Source organism: Pteronotus mesoamericanus, unplaced genomic scaffold (assembly GCF_021234165.1).
Source record: "Pteronotus mesoamericanus isolate MK-2021 breed Mesoamerican mustached bat unplaced genomic scaffold, CSHL_Meso_final scaffold_54, whole genome shotgun sequence".
NCBI classification, from domain to species: domain Eukaryota; kingdom Metazoa; phylum Chordata; class Mammalia; order Chiroptera; family Mormoopidae; genus Pteronotus; species Pteronotus mesoamericanus.
The window spans coordinates 62,263,238-62,281,248 of record NW_026555321.1 but is presented as its reverse complement, the minus strand read 5'-3'; positions in this window follow the sequence as shown (position 1 = coordinate 62,281,248).

Here is an 18,011-nt window from a genome sequence, read left to right as displayed (position 1 = left end):
TAATCTATGGCATCTCACACTCAATGAAAATTAGTCTTCCTGGTATTAGAAGTGTCATTTTGCTGACCAGACATAGCCTGTTTATTTTACTTCCCCAGATTGTATATGAGATTATATTTTCATATTATTTTACTCCTAACCACTGGAATATTATTTTATTTTATTTTCAAAAGTATTGTATTATTCAGGGGTGGGCAAAAGTAGGTTTATAATTTTGAGTACATGAAACAGTTTTTTCTTGTATTATTAATTATTGTATTATTTTCCATAGAAATAACTGTAAACCTACTTTTTCCCCACCCTTGTATTTTAGGTTTCATCAAGAATTTGGTTAACAATGATGGAAAAACCACAACCCATGAAACCAAGAGTCCAGAACTCTGAGGATTCAATTGTATTCAAGTGTAAATTAGCATAATGTATTTATTGATATAGAGATACGGACCAATGTATTTTAAAAGATTTTTAATAAATACTTTTCATTTTCAAATGAAAAGAATCCATTTTTCTTTATTACTAAGATACAACTAGATGTTTTCCTTTTTCTTACACTTTTTCACACTTTTCAAGAAGCTTAAGGATGGTAGGAATCTCTGAAATTTAACCATTGCATCTTTGCATGAAAGGCTTTACCTTGAAAGCTAGGAAAATACAACAGACTTCTAAAACTAGTCTTCTCTACAGTACACATACCCATGTTTCTTGTCACAGTGAGGATTCATCCCACAGAATTCTACACTGGACAGTAGAGGTCCTGATCTTCCTTGAGTTTATAGACCTGTCTCAACAGTGTATTTCTGGACCAAATAAAGTCCACAATTAACCCAGAAGGCAGACATAGTGTTCAACAATGGTAATAGTGCTCACTTTTAAAAATTTCTACTGAAATGTATATCAAATAATGTTTGAACCAGAAATTAATTTTCAAAATTGAACTGAGCTACATTTCTCTTATGCTTGCCCCCTGCTGCCTATAGTCTTCCATTATACAGGTTTTTCCTCTCTTCCAGGCCAGAGAGATTCATTCATAAATAACTGTTAAATACTGGTTACTTGTGGACACTCTCAGCTCACTGAAGATGCAAAAAGATACTTTCTTCAAGGGACTCAACTCTTGTATAAGACCCAGGGCCCTAACCATTTCCTGAGACCATTATTGTTGTTTGAGATCTATTTAAACATACTGTTTATATAGAGGCAGAAAACAGTATTTTGTCTCCCCTTACATTATCTGGGTATCAGAGGCCTAAAAATAGCATAGACATCTTCAAAAGTACAAGTATCTGGAGAAATAAAGGTACTCAAAAATCAATATCCATGTGGCATAAAGAATAAGTTTTTACAGTTCAGGAATAGATGACTTTTCTGAGCTAGGAAACACCAGGCTTTAGGCATTTCAATTGCAAGAAAAAGAAGCCACTTCAGACCCTGAGAAACTGTGCTACAAGAGTTGCTATCTGTTCTCCCCTTGGTGGGGTCACAAGTACCCAGGAAGAGACTAGGAGGTATTGCCATGAAACCTACATGAGGCTAGGTGACAGCCTTCCTCTGGCTGGGCAAGACCTAATTGCAACTCTGAATGCAGACATTATCAGACTAGGCAGACAGGTAACAACGTGCATATCTTCTAGACATCTGGAACTGACAACAATGTGGAGGACTGCCAATGACACACATTTTCTTTCTTTTTATATTTTTTTGATGGAAATGTTTGACTAAGATTTGGACTAATACATCTTGGGGTTCACAGAACATTTTCAAAAGAGACCTAATTGTTCAAATAATCTTATTTTTTATTGGAATTTGAAATGTGGTAATTAGTTCAAATGAATGTTTGTTATAACAATAAACAGATTCAAATAAATTTATCACAGATTTTGGAAAAATAATTGTACTGCAAAGATGTCCCATTAACTAATAAAATATCATTGAGAAAATGTTAAGTAAAAACAAGCAAATAAAGATATTGGTCATTTTGCTTTTTTATTTTATTTATTTTTATTGCTGTTCAATTACAGTTGTCTCCATTTCCCCCCTATTATTCTCCCCCACCCTACCCACCCCCACCTCCCACATTCAATCCCCACCCCCGTTGTTTTGATCCATGGGTCTTTTATACATGTTCTTTGATAACCCTTCCTTTCTTTTTCCTATTATTCCCCTCCCCAACCCCCTCTGGTTACTGTCAGTTTATTCTTTATTTCCATGTCTCTGGTTGTATTTTGCTTGCTTGTTTGTTTTGTTGATTAGGTTTCACTTATAGGTGAGATCATATGGTATTTGTCTTTAACCACCTGGCTTATTTCACTTAGCATAATGTTCTCCAGTTCCACTTGTGCTGTCACCAAGGGATGGAGTTCCTTCTTTCTTTCTGCTGCATAGTAGTCCATTGTGTAGATGAACCACAGTTTTTTTTATTCACTCATTTACTCATAGGCACTTAGGCTGGTTCTTTTGAATTGGTATCTCAGGATTCTTAGAGTATAATTACAACAGTGGTATTGCTGGATCAAAAGGTAGTTCCACTGTTAGTTTTTTGAGGAAATTCCATAGTGTTTTCCAGAATGGCTGCACTAGTCTGCATTCCAACCAAGTGCACTAGGGTTCCCTTTTCTCTACAACCTTGTCTGCACTTGTCATTTGTTGATTTGTTTTGATAGCCACTCTGACCAATGTGAAGTGGTATTTCATTGTAGTTTTAATTTACATCTCCCTGATGATTAGTGATGCTGAACCTCCTTTCATATGTCTCTGGTCCCTCTATATGTCCACCTTGGAGGAGTGTCTGTTCAGGTCCTTTGCACATTTTTTTATATTGGTCATTTTAGGATTATTATGAAGTTAATTCTAGTCCATATACCTCCTCATATATATTACCTTTAGTGCTTATACTGGCTAATTGGGAATTAATCCCTTAAATTGTGACTTCAGTTTTAAAAAATTCTTTTAGAAAATTTCTTGGATTAAAAATTTCATGTGACTATTAAAAGAGCTACACTAATTCAACAATTTGGCTTCATAGATGCAAACATAGTTTAAACCTTATGGAACTCTGCAATTTAAACAAGTGTACCTCATTGTTGTAGCTCAATAAATCTGCAAAAAAAATCTCTGTCAATACTTGTGAAATTATACTAAACATGATACAACACAGTGGGCACATAGCAATATTTAAGGAAGAGTGTTTCAGAGAGGTTGGTATTAGTACTTCAGTTATTTACTCAGCTATCCTTTCTTTCAGAAAAAGAACTTACTGAAGCCGTTGTGATGAAGATAATACTATTGGCGATTAGTCAAATCAGAAACAACTATGAGATTGGTGAATAAGGGTAATAAAATTATACCTGCTATTTCTGTAAATCTGGAAATACTGCCAACTCCTTTAAATCTAGGTGGAAAATACTGAGCACAAATCAAAGACTATAGACAATAGAAGATACTTTTCTTACTAAAACCAGATACAGCAAATAGAAAGCATTCTTATTTATTAAAACCTTACCATATGTAATCCCAGCTCCAAATATATTGACTATTTGATAATTGTGGGAAGAAAAATTCCTCCTGAATTATGGAGATCTAGTTTGTTTTCTTCAGTGACTTTCTGATGAAAAGATTAAATACTTAGACTGCCTCTCTTCTGAGTTAATTGCTATAGGTCCTTTTAGATAAACTCAAGAGCAGGAAAAAGTATGTTTCAAGAAAGTGTCTTTCTAACAGGAAAAGACATTAGTTTAAAAGAATGGTCTTGGCCCGTGCTCTCACCCTTTTGAATTTTTAAATATCATTAACCAAACACTGGATAGCCAAGCATTACTGAGAGGATACGTATAAATAGTTACTAAGTCTGTTGTTTGAAGTTGTGCACTGAGTAGGAGATGAGATAAAGCAGGAGAAAGAATGAGAGTCTAGGATTTGAAATACAAAACAAAACAAAACAAAACAAAAACATGACAATGTATGTTTTGTTGTGCACAGCTTGCATGGACCCTCAAGGCCATGTTTCTCATGCTCTGCATAGGAAGTCAGGCTCTTCCAGGGGATCACAAGGAAAACATTCCAAGGACCCACACATGGGAGATTGTGATATGGCAAGATGATTTATTCGAGTGGAAATAGAAGCTGCCCCTGGGCTTCCAAAGTCCCATCTCTGTCCATCCCGCCATGGAAAAAGTCCAAATGTGTCTTCAGCGAGGCCAAAACAAACAGTCAATGTCCAGAGTTTCTCATTCATATTAAAGTCCAGTATCTTGGGAGCTCCTGCAGTCTGGAGCAGGCTTGGTAGAAGCTAGACCTGCATGGTCAAACACTCCTGAAGAATGCACACACAAGGGCAAGTGTGTGTTTCTGAGAGAGGCAAGGGGCGGGGCAGGAGGAGAAAGAAGGAGAGAAAAAAAGGGGGAGAGAGACAGAAGGAGAGAGGGAGAGAGAGAAAGAGAAATTTGACTCTTTGTTCCCCTGGTTTCCCTGGGATTATATTAGCTTGAGTTTGGGATGAACCAGGTGCTTTTGAAAAAGCACCAATTAATTTCCTAAGCTTTCACGGGCTGTGTGACTGACAGGCCTAGTTAGACTGACAGGCCTCTGGCAAAGCCAGGACTTTGTGGCCTTCAGTGAGTGATCTGGGCACTGGCATTTGGCAAGATTCAGGGCTGTGGTTATAAAATGAAGGTCTTTTAGGAGGCAGTAAATATGGATTGGCCCTCCTTACATGGTCATAGTCCAAGAGGATCAACACCATTCAAACTGTGAAAAGCAAATTCTTTCAGTCTATAAAACTGGTTGAGAGTACAAATGGCTTCATAAAAACCAAATATCACAATATTTAATCCTGGCTTAATATATAGGGTGAGCTTATATTCACAGATATAAATTATTCATTTGCAGACATAAATTATCTTAAAAAATGATGTCCATATCTCTGTGTAAAACCACCCATCAAATTAAAAGACTTTGATATGTCTCAAAATATTTCATTTTCTGCCTAGATGATCATTATTTTCTCCCTTCCCTTCAGCAAATAAACGCTACAACATTGTTAATAAAAGGAACAAATATGAAAGAAAAGACATTGTTTTGAAGAAAAGACTGGTAGATACTGGCTAACAACAGCTTGAGGTGCAATTTCTTCAAGTTCAAATTCCTGAAAAAGGAAATGAAAGAAACTCAACTCTTGAGAAAGCTCCAGTGACAGCTTTGATCTCAATTATAGGAAGGTCTTAACAGAAAGTGCATGTTTATGTTTAGGATTCAAAAGGAGTACACTGTGGGGTGCTTCATAAAAAGCTGAGCACACAGCAATGGATGGTTAGGATCATCCTCTTTCTAAAGCAACTGAGGAGATTATTAAGATATATGTGTCACAGGGGATTAAATTGTTCCCAGCTCCATGGTCCTTGGAAGAGGAACCTATGATGGAGTGTTAACTGGGAGGCCAGGGTCAGGGTCCCTGTTATAGCTCTGGGAAATCATATGGTATCACCCTTGGCAAACTCATTAATCTGTCAGTGTGCCATATTGGTCTCCTGGGAAAGTGGTGGGATCAGCTATATAATCTCTGAGATACTTCTGTATACAACCACCCTTTCCTTATTTCCCATGAACTAAGCAATACACACACTCCAGTAAACATCTGCTAAATCTTAACCTTTATAGAAACAGTTAAAAGCACAAATGAGTAATAAGAGTTAAATAGAGTAATAGGTCTGTTAGTCAGTGGACATTGTTAGTGTTCAGAATTTAAAGGGAGCAAAAAATCAAATTTCAGTCACCCTTTAGTATTAATACAGACACTATACAATTGTAGGTTCTGGGAATAAATTTTATCAGGCTACAATGTTTTCATTAATGCTTTCATAGGCTTCTGCCTGTCAAGTGTTTTATTGAACTCAGTGAAAGAATCATTTCATATTCTCTAGGCAAATACTTTTGAGGTAATGGAAAAGATCTCAGAGGAGTAGAGAGAGCAAAAAGAAGAGAGGAAGAGGGAGAAAGAGAGGAATTATTTATAAAGTAAAATCATCTCCTGTAGATACTGGAGAGTACCCTGCTTCCCTCAGGGAGAATAAAAAAAAAAAAAAGCAGCCCATGAATAACCCATTAGCTTCAACTACTAAGATATTTTGATTTCTGGGTTAAAATGAATGAGACTTGTGTTCAGACTACAGCTGTTTTTCTTTTCACAAGAGAATTTTTTTTTTCTTTTTGAGAAAACATGCCATGTCCAGGTGATCTGGAAATAAATAACCTTATTCTTACTTAATCTCATTTTCTTGTTCCTTTTCTGTTCTTTGCAGCCCTTGAGGAATAGGCATATCCAGAAGGAGGTGGGGAAAGTGTTCTCTCCAACCTGGTATCTTAGACTGCCCACTGCAGACCAGCTCTCCCAGCACTAACAGCATTAATGGGTGATTCACTGTGCCACCAAGAGCCCCCAAAATCTGAAGGAAGAGCGGTAGGTCATCAAGTCTGGTCTTCTCCCAATTGGAGGCTACCACTGTCACGCTCTTTCTGTACATAAGTATCAATTGTGCTACTATTTACTAAATATTTTTCTTTAAATGGTTCACTTTTTAATTCAAAAAATTTTTAATAACAAATGCTATTTTACTAACCAGTTTAATTTAACAAAAATATAAGTTAAACATAAAAATATGTACAATGAAAACAATACATTATTATTTAATCCCCTAAAATTTCAGCCTGATCCCATCATCTCTCTTTGTTAACAAAGAAGAGTACTGAAATTTGGAACTGAGATACTTGACATAATCAAAAGGATATGAAAGATAATTGAGAAGGGAGAATATTCTCACTGTGTAATTCCAGAATATTTAATGCCCTGCTTATGAATTATTAATGATCTTTCCATACTAAGCAGGATTAAAACCAAAATGGAAATAGGGTATCTTTTGCCAATATCATACAAAGTTTAAAAAAATCCATTTATTCTACAAGACTCATAAATTTTAGATTGATACATTTGAAAACTATCTAGTTTTTCTCTTCTCCCAATATTTGCTTGTACTTCTGTATTACATAACTTGAGAAGATTAAAAAATGAAAACAAACTTTTTGGTCCTTGATGAAAACCTTACAAGTTGTTTTTGGAGAGAAAGGAACCACATATCAGCAGAGGACAAAGCAATCATTTGTTTAAATGTCAGATAACAACCATAGCTGCCCTCTATCCCTGTAATAATGAGCATCTACTATGGGCCAGGCTAAATATATGAATATCAATGTATAGGATGGTATTAATAGTATATGGTGTTAAGTGCTTTCCAAACATTATTTTATTTAACACTTTTAACAGTCCAATGAGGTAGGTAAGTTATCATTCCCATTTTTGTATGAAGAAACTGAGATTCAAAGAAGAAAATAAACAAGTCCAAGATAATACCACTGGTAATAGAGGAATAGGACTCAAACTCAGTTCTCTATATCATTTATTGGATAGAAATACAAAAAGTCTAAACAGGCAAGCCAGGAGAACTTAGAGGTGTGCTTTTTATTTTCTTTTTTGTTCTTGCCCATTATAGGTTCTCCCATATGAAAATGATGGCACCTTTCAGATTCCTAATATTCAGGTGAGTTTTAACCCCTGTAAGCTGCCTGGATTGTCAAAAGAATGCCTCTAGAGGAGGGGCACTATGGCCGAGGAATGGAAGTCACACTGAACTCCTCCCAGGACCAATCTGTAATTACAACTAAATTGTGGAGAAATCACCAGGAACAAACAACTGAACAATAGTGAGATAGAAGCCTTATAACCTTGGACAGACAAAAGAATCAGCTTTAGCACAACCTAACAGGTAAGGAGTGCAACGGACACTCAAAAAGGTGGGCTGGGCAACCACAAGCAGCAGTGCCAGTGTGATATTTAAGGGGAGAGTTGGATCTCCCTGAGAAGAGCAGGGTCTAAACCATAAGCAGGGGTCCCCAGCGTAGAGCACCAGAGCCCAAAAAGTACACAGAAAACAGCCAGCTATGAAAAGTGGCACGGTTGCACTCTGCCAGAGACAGGCAGCTGGAGACGCAAAGAGAAATTGAAAAGACCAACACAAAAATTTTTATCTGCAGCCACTTACCCTAGGCTCCAATGAAGGTCGGGGCAGAGTGAGCTATAAATGCCTGAAGAGGGATGAGGGAGGGAGGCTTTTGGGAGAGAACTGAGGGAACAGCCAGCAGAATCCTGGTGCTGAGTCACCACCCATACAGCAGTAGCCATCTTCCTCAGGCAGACCATTCCCTTGAGCAGCAATAGCATAAGAGGAAGCAATAGCCCTGCCCCCAGAAAGGACTCTGCCATGGTCTTGTGGTGCTTAAGCCTGACTGCTGAGTGCAGAGTGACTAGATTAACACCTGAAGGAGACAGCCACATACATTAGATTCCTGGAAGTCTCGAACAGACTGCCTAAGGTCAGACAGGTTCAACAGCTGACATCATCAGAGGCAGATCCAGACAGGAAAAACAGCAGTAAATACTAGAGGCTACTGAGAAGAAATCCACTGTAGTCTTCTCCATGATTTGCAATATTTTCTTTACTGCATAACATTCTAACATTCATTACAAGACTATCAAGTTTGTGCATACTAAGTCATTAGATTTTATACTAATAGTTTATTTCTATCCTTTATTATAATAGTCTTAACCTCTTTACAGCCTTATTAATACTGGTTCATTTGTTGTTGAGGGTAGGTTGTGCGGGGGGAATTACTTTTGTGGATGTGGGTTTGTTTCCTGGGATTTCTGGTTTTGTTCTGGCAGCACGTGCACAAAAATAAACACAAGACATGGTGGGTAGAGTGACCCTCAGTCAACCAGCTAGAGGGAAGAACCCACCAAAAAATGACTAAACAACAATCAAAACCCAATTTCTTCCAGAGACCCAACATAAACAACATAAAAGGCATCCAAAGAGCATCAAGTTCAGGAGGTCAGGGAGACTACACCAATGAATCTCACAGGTTCTCCAACTTCCTACCACAAACTGAGGAAGTAAAGACAGATCAACTTAAGAAGCATAAGCAAGAAAGAAGAATTTCACAAATAATAGGAAGACAAAAGGAAAAAAAAACCCAATTGAAAGGAAAGGAGGAATCACCAGAAAGAGGGCTAAATGAAATAAAGACAAGTAAAGTATCAGATATTGAGTTCTAAACAACGGTTCTAAGAAAGCCCAATGAGCTCAGTGAACTCAGAGAGAATTACCAAAAATTACAGGGAAACTATGAGGAACTTACAGAAAAATCTATCAGCATGAAAAAGGACATAGAAACTATCAATAAGAGACAAGAGGAAATGAAAAATACAATTTCTGAATTGAAAAACACAGTAGAAGGAATCCAAAACAGGCTTGATGAAGCTGAGGACCAAATCAGCGAGCTGGAGGACAAGGTACAGAAAAAGCTCCCAGAAAGAGCAAGAAAATGAAAAAAGACTCAAAAAGCATGAAGAGGCTTTCAGGGAAATGCAGGACAACCTGAAATGTAGTAATATCCATATAATAGAGATACCAGAAGGAGAAGAGGATGAGAAAGGAAAAGAGAACCTATTTGAAAAAGTAATGGTAGAAAACTTCCCTAATTTGAGGAGAGAAAAAGTCATACAAGTCCAGGAAGCACAGAGGGTCCCATTCAAGGGGAACCCAATGAGGCCCACTCCAAGATACATCACGATTAAAATGACAAATATCAAAGACAAAGAGAATTCTAAAGGAAGCAAAGGAGAAAGAGGTAGTAACATACAAGGAAGCCCCGATACAGCTAGCAGCTGACTTCTCAACAGAAACACTGCAAGCCAGAAGGGAATGGCAAGAAATATTCCAAATAATGAAAAGCAAAGGCCTGCAACCAAGACTGCTCTAACCCAGCAAGGTTCTCTATTAAAATGGAAGGAGAAATAAGGAGTTTCCCAGACAAAAGAAAGCTAAAAGAATACACCTTCACCAAACAAACATTGCAAGATATGCTAAAGGGATAGCTTTAAGAAGATGAAGAAAAAGAGTGTGAGACAGAGAGGAACACAGGTAAAAACAGAAAAAATGAATAAGTACCTATCAATAATAACTTTGAATGTAAATGGATTAAATATTCCAGTCAAAAGACATAGAGTAACAAAATGGATAAGAAAAGATGACCTTCACTTATGCTGTACTAGAGAACCACCTCTGAACAAAGGACCTACACAGACTGAAGGTAAAGGGGTAGAAAAAAAATATTCCAAACAAATGGGCCAGTAACAAAAGCCAGGGTAACAATACATATATCAGACAAAATAGACTTCAAAAAAAATGCCATAAATGAGACAAAGAAGTACAGCACCTAATACTTAAAGGAGTAATCCATCAAGAAGATATAACCCTTGTAAACCCAATATAGGAGCACCCAATTATATGAGGAAAATCTTGGAGGACTTCAAGAAAAATATAGACAGCAAAACACTGAAGTAGAGGATTTTAACACCCCACTATCAAAACCAGATATATCTTCCAAACAAAATGTCAACAAGGATATTGTGGAACTGAATGACTCATTAGATCAAATGAACATAACTGCTATATATAGAACAAATCATCCCAAAGAAGGAAAATACACATTATTTTCAAATGCACATATAATATTTTCAAAGATAGACCACACTATAGGACACAAAATGAGCCTCAACAAATTCAAGAAAATTGAAAACACAACAAGCATTTTCTCAGACTACAAGGCCTTGAAACTAGAAACCAACCTCAAGGAAAAAACTCAAAAACACTGAAACTCATGGAGACTGAATAGCATACTATTAAACAATGAATGGGGCAATAATGAGATCAGAAAATAAATCAAGTTTCTGGAAACAAATGAAAATGAACACACAACAGTCCAAATCCTAAGGGACACAGTGAAGGCAGTCCTGAGAGGGAAGCTCGTAGCAATACAGGCCTACCTAAAAAAGATAGAAACATTTCAAATGAATAACTTAAAACTACAGCCTCAAGAACTGCAGAAACAACAACAAACAAAGCCCAGAACAAGTATAATAAAGGAAATAATCAAGATTAGGGCGGAATCAAATGAAATAGAGACTAAAAGAACAATTCAAAAGATCAACCAATCCAGGAGCTGGTTCATTGAAAAGATAAGTAAAATTGACAAGCCTTTAAGCAGACTCATCAAGAAAAAAGGGGAGAGGACCCAAATTAATAATATCAGAAATGAAAGAAGAGAAATAACAACTAATACCACAGAAATACAAATGATTGTCAGAAACTACTATGAACAATTATATGCCAAGATTTTGAAACCCTTGATGAAATGGACAAATTTTTAGAAAAGTATCATCTTCCAACACTGAAGGAGGAAGAAACAGAAAGCTTGAACAGACTGATAACAGCTGGAGAAATTGAAGCAGTAATCAAGAAACTCCCAGCACACAAAAGCCCAGGGCCGGACGGTTTCACAGGAGAATTTCACAAAACATTTAAGAGCTAACTCCTGTCCTTCTCAAACGATTCCAAAAAATCCAAGAGGAGGGAAGACTCCCAGACTCTTTCCATGAGGCCAGCATCACCCTAATCCCAAAACCAGATAAAGACCCTACAAAGATGAAAATTACAGGCCAATTTCGCTGATGAACATAGATGCTAAAATCCTCAACAAAATAGTGGCAAACCGCATCCAGAAATACATTAAAAAGATTATCCACCGCGATCAAGTGGCATTCATCCCAGGCATGCAGGGATGGTTCAATATACACAAATCAGTAAATGTGATACATCACATAAATAAAAGAAAAGACAAAAACTACATGATCATCTCAAAAGATGCAGAAAAAACATTTGATAAGGTACAGCACCATTTATGATCAAAACACTCAGCAAAATGGGAATAAATGGGGCATTCCTCAACGTAATAAAGGCCATATATAAAAAAACCTACAGCCAATATCATACTCAAAGGGCAAAAACTAAAAGCTTTCCCACTAAGATCGGGAACATGACAAGGATGTCCTCTCTCACTGCTTCTTTTCAACATCGTATTGGAAGTCCTAGCCACAGTGGTTAGACAAGAGAAAGAGATAAAAGGCATCCCAATAGGAAAGGAGGAAGTAAAGCTATCCTTGTTTGCAGATGACATGATAGTGTACATAGAGAACCCTGCAGAGTCTACCAAAAAACTCCTCAACCTAATAAGTGAATTTGGCAAAACAGCAGGATACAAAGTCAACATTCAGAAATCAAAGGCAGTTTTGTACACCAGCAATGCAATAGAAGAAGAAGAAATCAGAAAAAAATATCATTCGATATAGCAACAAGAAAAATAAAGTACCTAGGGATAAATTTAACGAAAGACGTAAAAGACCTGTATGCAGAAAACTATACAACACTGAAGGAAGAAATTAAGGAAGACACAAATAAATGGAAGCACATACCGTGCTCCTGTATTGGAAGAATTAATATCCTCAAAATGTCCATACTACCCAAAGCAATTTACAGATTCAATGAAATCCCTATTAAGATACCAATGACATATTTCACAGAAATAGAACAGACATTTCAAAAATTTATATGGAACCATAAACGACCCTGAATAGCCTCAGCAATTTTGAGAAAGAAAAACAAAGTAGGAGGGATCACAATACCAGACATCAAACTCTACTACAAAACCACTATACTCAAAACAATCTGGTACTGACACAAGAACAGACCCATAGACCAGTGGAACAAAATAGAGCCCAGAAATAAGCCCAGGTCTCTATGGGCATCTGATATTTGACAAAGGGGGCAGAAGCATAAAATGGAGCAATAATAGCCTCTTCAACAAATGGTGTTGGGAGAGCTGGACGGCTACATGCAAAAAATTGAAATTGGATCATCAGCTGACACCATACACAAAAATAAACTCAAGATGGGTAAAAGACTTAAATATAAGTCGCAACACCATAAAAGTCCTAGAGGAGAACATTGGCAGGAAACTCTAGATATCCCACGCAGCAATTTTTTCACTGATATGTCTCCTAAAGCAAGGGACAGAAAGGAAAGAATAAACAAGTGATACCTCATCAAAATAAGAAGCTTCTGCACGGCGAAAGAAAACATCAGCAAAAAGAAAAGGGAGCCAACCATATGGGAAAATATATTCGCTAATGACAGATACATCAGAGAGATGGTTTGATCTCCAAGATATATAAAGAACTCACTCGACTAGAAGACGAATGATCCAATCCAAAAATGGGCAAAGGATCTGGGCAGACGCTTTTCCAAGGAGGAGATACAGAGGGCCCAGAGGCATTTGAAAGGATGCTCAGCATCACTAGCCATCAGAGAAATGCAGATCAAAACCACCATGAGGTACCACCTCACACCGGTCAGCATGGCCATCATAAACAGATCAACAAACAACAGGTGCTGGTAAGTCTGTGGAGAAAAGGGAACCTTAGTCCACTGTTGGTGGGAATGCAGACTGGTGCAGCCATTGTGGAAAGCAGTGTGGAATTTCCTCAAAAAGCTGAAAATGGAACTGCCTTTTGATCCAGTGATTCCCCTGCTGGGACTATACCCTAAGAACACCAAAACGCCAATTCAAAAGAACCTCTGCATCCCAATGTTCATAGCAGCACAGTTTACAATAGCCAAGTGTTGGAAGCAACCTAAATGCCCATCAGTAGATGATTGGATCAAAATGTCATGGTACATATACAGAATGGAATACTACGCAGCAGAAAGAAAAAATGAACTACTAAACATCGCGACAGCATGGATAGAGCTGGAGAGCATTATGCTAAGCGAAATAAGCCAGGGGGAGAAAGACAAATAGCATATGATGTCACCTATAAGCGGGACCTAACCAACAGTACAAAGATGCAAGGAAAATAAGACCAGCAACACTGAAAGGGAAAGAAATCAACAGAGACAAGAGGGAAGGAGGGGGGGGCGGGGAAAAGGAAGGGAAGGGGAGAGTCAAGGAACATATAGCAAGGACTCATGGACAAAACCAAAGAGGAAGAGCTGAGGAAGGGAAGAAGGGAGGGGGCAAGGGAAGTGGTGGGGGGAAGGCAGAGACAAATGTATTTGAAAAAATAAATTAAAATAGAATTAAAAAAAAATAAATGAAATCAACAAGCCTTTAAGCAGACTTATCAAAAAAAAAGGGAGAGGACCCACATAAATAAAATCAGAAATGAAAGAGGTGAAATTACAACTGATACCACAGCAATGTAAAGGATTGTAAGAAATTACTATGAGTAATTATATGCCAAGAAATTTGAAACCCAGGTGAAATGAACAAATTTCTAGAAAAATATAGCCTTCTAACACTGAATGAAGAAAAAGCAGAAAGCCTGACCGACCTTAACAGCAGGTGAAATTGAAGCAGTAATCAAAAACTCCCGGCACACAAAAGCCCTGGATCAGACAGTTTCACAGGAGAATTTTACAAAACATTTAAGAAAGAGCTAACCCTTATTCTTCTCAGGCTATTCCAAAAAACCCAAGATGAAGGAAGACTTCCAAACTCTTTTTATTAGTCTAGCATCATCCTAAACCCAAAACCAGATGAACACACAATAAAGAAAGAAAACTACAGGCCAGTATCTCTGGTGAACATAGATGCTAAAATCCTCAACAAAATATTGGCAAACCACATCCAGCAATACATTAAAAAGATCATCTACCTGGATCAAACAGGATTCATCCTAGGGATGCAAGAATGGTACAATTTCCACAAATCAATAAATGTAATACATCAGATAAACAAAAGGAAAGGCAAAAATCACATGATCATATCAATAGATGTAGAAAAAACATCGATAAGGTACAGCACCCATTTATGATAAAAAACACTCAGGAAAGTGGGAGTAAAAGGGTCATACCTCAACATAATAAAGGCTATATATGAAAAATCTAGAGCCAACATCATACTCAATGAACAAAAACTACAAGCTTTCCCACTAAGATTGGGAACAAGGCAAGGATGTTCATTTTCATCACTTCTATTCCACATAGTATTGGAAGGTCTAGCCTCACCAATCAGACAAGAAAAAGAAATAAAAGGCATCCAATAGTAAAGGAGGAAGTAAAGCTATCCTTGTTTGCAGATGACATGAGAGTGTACATAGAAAACCCTGTAGACTCCACCAAAAAACTACTCAACCTAATAAATGAATTTGGCAAAACAGCAGGGTACAAAGTCAATATTCAGAAATCAAAGGTATTTTTGTACACCAACAATGAAATATCAGAATCTGAAATAAGGAGGAAAAAAATCCCATTTTCTATAGCAACAAGAAAAATAAAATACCTAGGAATAAACTTAACCAAGGAGTTAAAAGACTTCTACTCAGAAAACTACACAACACTGAAAAAAGAAATTAAGACATAAATAAATGGAAGCATAAACTGTGGCAATGGATTGGAAGAATTATTATCATCAAAATGTCCATATTATCCAAAGTGATTTAAATATTTAATGCAATCCCTATTAAAATACCAATGACATATTTCACAGATATAGAACAAACATTTCAAAAATTTAAATGGAACCATAAATGACCCGAAATAGCTGTAGCAGTTTTGAGAAAGAAGAACAAAGTAGGAGGGATCACAACACCTGACATAAAACTATATTACAAGGCCACTGTGATCAAAACAGTCTAGTATTGGCTGTTGGCAGCTGTCTCTCATGTAATCAGCTTTTGACTTTCTTCACTTTAGAAAGATTCAACAACTAAGGCTTGAAACAGAGAAATGAATGGGGACCTTCAGGGACTGCAGTGACACCAAGAAATAGCAAAGGAAAGTGATGGTGGCTGTGTGAAAACCTTCCTGCTTAACCATACAGGAAAAGCTGACTCTGCTGATACCATGCCTGGCTTTGGAAACACAGAGAAGACACTGGACAGTCATCTCTGTGTCAGCAATGCTCAAACTTCCCTACAAGGAAAACTCAGCTCTGTGAACTGAAAACACCCAACATGACTCTAAATGCCACAGCTGGACAGAATCTTAACGATATTCATACTTTGGATTGGATTTCATTTCAAAAACAGAGTCATGGTTATAATTAGTTTCCACCTTTCACAAGTGCTGTATAAAGAAGCTGAGATTAGGTTTTCAAAGGGAGAGACGTCAGAAGCTCAGAACATTCCACAAAGGAACTTCCAAATTCAAGATAAGGAAAGGACAAGGCTTTACACTTATCTATATGAATATTAAATCTGCAGTTATTGCAACTGGAGCAAGGCATTGCCCACATTTGATTTGTCCACTGACAAATCACATGTTTGAGATGGGAGAACAGGTGTCCAGTAGTCTTTGTCTGATTGGTGCTTCCATGGCAATCTGTATTCATGATGAATGTGAATTGGGATTGTAGTGGGAAGTTGATCATGATGCCAACTTTATGGACAAGTTAGTAATATTATTAAGGGACAGAGTGTAAAATGTTCACAAATGTTTTCTTTACTTGGAGTTTGAAAATGCAAAGGCAAAGGGTCTGTATTAAAGGACCCATGGAAAACAGATGTCGCATCACATGCTGACACCCTCATCAGGGTGGTATGGAAACCAGGGAGGTATAGGGGGCTGCTGGGAAACACCCAGCCTGATTTCAGGAGCGGTAACCCTGCCAACAGGCTGGAGGGCCCCAAAGCTGGAAATAATCTGGAGGCCTTGGAGAAACAGGCTCCTGAGGCAACTTGGCCTGTACCCCCAGGCAGGGTGTAGCCCCTGCCTTTGTGCTTTGTCTTGTGATGATCCCTGTCAATGACAGGTAAGACCCCTCAGGGGAGGGGCAACCTCAGATAGGCATCCACTGATATAGGGAGCAGATAAGAAATTGGGGGACACAGAGAAGGGGCAAAAAGGCCCCTGCCCCTCTCAGCGTGGCTTGGACATGGCCAGAGTCTTTATTGCACCCCATAAGCAATCTCTTTATCCCTTGGTGGTTCCCTCCCCCTGCCTGGCTCAGGCTTGAAACAGTGCAGGAAAAACAGCCCTAAATCAGATCTGGTGGGTCCTGGGGTAATCAGGCTTAAAAGTAAATTCTTTAGAGTGTGCTCTGTTCGTCCCTCAGATCTCTGGTCAGCTCATGCTGCGAAGGACCTTCACATTATTTACACCCCTTACCCTTTATCATTAAGGCACTTTCCCTTATCTTCATTCTCTTTTGTTTAGACTGGTCTCCTCTTGTACCTATGTAAATCAGTGAATTCCTGTCACTTGTTTTCTTAAAAGTATCTATTCTCTGTGAAACTTAACATGCTAATGTAACGAGTGTACACATGCATTCCTGTTACCTAGCCCACTGATAAGTTTTTCAATAAAAGCCTTGGAACAAAGAGCAAAGCGGCCTTCCCCACTAGGGGGATGTTCCATGGCCTTCTCCAGTGAAGGAAGTGCCCCCGTCTGCTCTCCCGGCAAACAGAGAAGTCTTTGCGATGTTTTGTGTTTATTCTCCCTCATCCGTTGCAACTCTGGGATGGGCTCTGTGGATTTCAGAGCCCTGCTCCCACCTCAGCTAGCCCTGGCCAGTTTCCCTCAGGTTTCAGGGAGCACTGGGTTCTCTGCAGCACTCCCCCGTGGCAGCGCGCCCCTATAGCCGCTGCACAGTGCAACAGTGAGCTAAACCCTAATGCTCACATAGGTTTCTCCGTAGGAAGAGAGTTGGAGTGTTCAAGGTGAAATCTTTAGGATAACCCAGACCATAATGGCCTTTACTATGTTATTTGGGGTATATTTGGAAGTACATACTGCACATCCCCTTCACGCACAGCAGGCACAGTAGTTCTCAGTTTAGGGGTGTTGGGTTACCAGCCTGAACACAAGCACATTTTCTGAACCAGCAGGAGGAGACACACACCAACTGCCAAGAATCCAGAGCTGGCAGAAATTCCCACAGTGCCTAAGTCATCTTTGTCTAAGGCCCAGCCCATCCTAAAAGAATTGCCTTTGCTGGGTTTTGCTTCATTTTCTATGTTTATGTTCATGAATTCTCTCCCAATAGAAATAGGCATGGGATTTTAAGTC